Genomic DNA, 3,224 nt, shown 5'->3' with positions numbered 1-3,224 from the left:
GCTAACTGCTGGTTCCCATGGGTAAAGTCTTTTTACAAGCAAAATGAGAAATAGTGATTGACTGGTTAAAAAATAATTGGAATACTAATAATAATAATGATTGAGAAAAACAATGAAAAGATATTGAATGCTGAAGTGGGGATTTTAATGTCTCTGTATTGACTGACGTGCATGGCACTCCCTTTTGAAAGAGCAATGTAATACACTGTAAAGTTACATGAAATTCAATGTAGTATAAACAAGATTCTGATGATAAATAAATAAATTATTAAATTATGTTTGAATTTGGGACCAGCAGTTGGCATGGTGGTTAAGGCACTGGACTACCATATGGCCAACTGTGTTTCAAGTCCCAGACCTGGCAGTGCTTTTTTGCTTTCTCTCTTTCTCTCTCTTTGGTGAGTGCATGTATCCCACAGCAAATTTGAAGATAATAACAATAAATGAAATTAAATAAAGAAATAATTCTTTAAAAATTTTTTGAATTATGCTTGAATTCACCAGTTAATGTTTCATGCATTAAAAAATCTTTATAGTTATTCAAATACTTATATACTCTAATCTATTATTATTAGGTTTAGAACAATAAAGCCACTTCTGGCTAAAATTTTCAGGTTAATCAAAGCTATAGATTCATTCCTAAGTGTACTTCTGTCATCTTTAATCTCTTTCCACTTAATATATTAGGTGTTCTCTTTCATTCCTGCCAAGTATCTAAATAAACTGTACTATCTACTAAACAGATCTTTAAATATCTCCCATATGCTATAGGTTTTCCAAGAGCATTTGGGATTAAATCTTATGCCTTAGTCTATCATAGTCTTCCCACTGATCCCCAAACTGCTACCTAAGCTTCAATTCTTTTTTTTTCTATTTCTATTTTTCTTTATTCGGAGGGTAAGATAAATTAAAAAACCAATGGACAGACAAAATTATACTATACTACTTGATAATTGGTACGTTCAATGGAAATGTGTGAATATAAGTGAAGAAAGGCAAGAAATGCAATCTTGTTATAGTCAGATATCTGAAGTCATCTTCCATATACTGCCCTCTCTACCCTCACAATTTCTTTTTTTTAATTTTTATTTTTATTATCATCATTATCTTCTTTATATTATATTGGATTACATAAGCTTCAATTCTTAAGAGTCACCTCTATTTACTATAAATATGTATCAGCTGTATCTCTGTTATAAATGGGACTAGAACAAACAGCTATGGAAAGTACCCAGTGATTTTACCACCACCATCTGTCAGGCAGGTGCATCAGAAATCTGAAACAGCTGCAATAAGTCTTGCACTTGGCAATCCAACTTGAAAGATGTTCTTGGTTGGGACCAGCAGTTAGCGTAATGGCTATGTCGCTAGACTCCCACGTAGTCGACCGTGGTTCGCATCCCGGACCCGGTGGCTTAAAACTCATGCTGGGCACATGTGCGTGCGTGCCCAAGATCCCGAGAGGAGACTGGAGGAGAGGGGAATGCAGCGTGGCCATCCCCCCTGGGGGGTGATTTCTCGCTTTCTGTCTCTTTGTCTCTCTCTGTCTGTCTGGCGAGCACACGCGCCCTATAGCAAAAACCTCTCCAAAACAAAAAAAAGAAAGATATTTTCGACAAGAAAATAGAGAGGTAAGACACTCGTGGGACACAGATATGGCTTATTATCTGTTGACAAGGATGTGTATAGTATTCTCAGCTGGCCTGGACTTATCATGCTTGGTAAGTCTCTTTACAATCTAAATGATGTATACCAATTGAATGTATGAATAATAATCATTAGTATATAAATAAATCAATTTTTAAAAAGAAGTTAACACAAATCCAGAACAAAATCATAACTGTTATCATTTAATTTTTTTAACTTTATTTACTTATTTCTTCCATGAGAGAGAGAGAGAGAAACACAGAGTCACCCTCCATAAGGTCTTTGCAAGTGAGCCACACGCCTCAGGCAGCCCCAATCATAGGCATGCACACGAGTGAGATCCCCAGATGTAAACCCAGGACCTTTCTCATGTGGGTTCAGTTATGTTAATGCTATACTCCATCATTTAATTTTTAATTATTCATTAAGCATTTGAGTGCAATATACAAAGTACACACACATATAGAAAACTTCAAGAGACATATTTCCCAAATTATTTACAAGTTGCCCAAACTTACCACTATCATTTAATGGGCAGCAATGATGGATCACACATGAGATTATGCATTTCAGAAAAGAATAAAGTAGATTGTGGTAGCCTGTTTAACTGTCATAACTCCATTTTTCCTGAGCCTAGGTTCAACTATTAAATCCAGAAGAAATAATTCAACATTTCCTAGTTTCTTTTTATGACAAATAGATTCTTTCATGAGAGGTACTACAGCTTGAAATTTCTGTTTATTTATGAGTGGTACAAACACTCATGAATCATACCTTTAATTCTACCCATTCAATAAACATTTATTAAATGAGTTTCGATGAAAATTTATTAAGATTCTACCAGAAGTTAAGCACCCTGTCAGATACCTTCTTAACATACTACATCATTTGGTTTACAAGGAAAGATTTCTGCCCTGGAACATAAGTAATATTTACACATCTCAAATTTATTTGAATCAAAGGAACTCTTATGGTAATTTTTTATGATGTAGTACATGAGATGAAAGTTCTGAATTATACTGAAGGTACTCCTTCAGTTCTGAGAACATCCTGATGTCCTAAATTCAATAGAATTCAGTCTACATATGCAGAAGAAAAAAAATAGCTAAAAATAACAACACAATGACTTTTAGCCTTAGAGGTCTGATTAGATTACCATGTGAAATGACTACTATTCAAAATGAGGGCTATAAGCTGGACTAAAATTGGAGGACTCTTTGAACATGGAAAACCACAAACATATTCGAAAGAGCAAAGCGCTGATATGAGGAGTCCCAATGAAACTACAAAACAAAGTCATTTCTAAACTGCTGCTCATAATGTGTCATAAGTATTTCAATGTAAGCCAATCAGAAGACCATTAGGGAACGAATTTAAACAAAAACAGGGAAGATATGTTAAGAATTTTACAAATAGCAGCTGGCTCAAATATATAAAAGGCCCAGTGCAGAAGTCACTGTCAAAACTCAGAAACTCTTCCAAGCAACTCAACCCTCAACCCAACTCCTGCACCATGGCCTGCTGCAACACTAGCTTCTGTGGGTTTCCCATCTGTTCCAATGGCGGGACCTGTGGCT

At 35.3% G+C, this 3,224-nt stretch overlaps 1 protein-coding gene across 1 annotated transcript in view; it reads left to right on the top strand.

Annotated features, from left to right (window-relative positions):
* The window catches only part of LOC102472743 (keratin-associated protein 9-3), a 5,876-nt gene that overhangs the window by 1,625 nt on the left and 1,027 nt on the right, over positions 1-3,224 (top strand). The gene's annotated exons all lie outside the window — the stretch shown is intronic.

Source organism: Tupaia chinensis, unplaced genomic scaffold (genome assembly GCF_000334495.1).
Source record: "Tupaia chinensis unplaced genomic scaffold, TupChi_1.0 Scaffold000477_1, whole genome shotgun sequence".
Classification (NCBI taxonomy): Eukaryota; Metazoa; Chordata; class Mammalia; order Scandentia; family Tupaiidae; genus Tupaia; species Tupaia belangeri.
The sequence above is the reverse complement of the archived record's forward strand: the minus strand, read 5'-3'. Positions and strand labels throughout refer to the sequence as shown.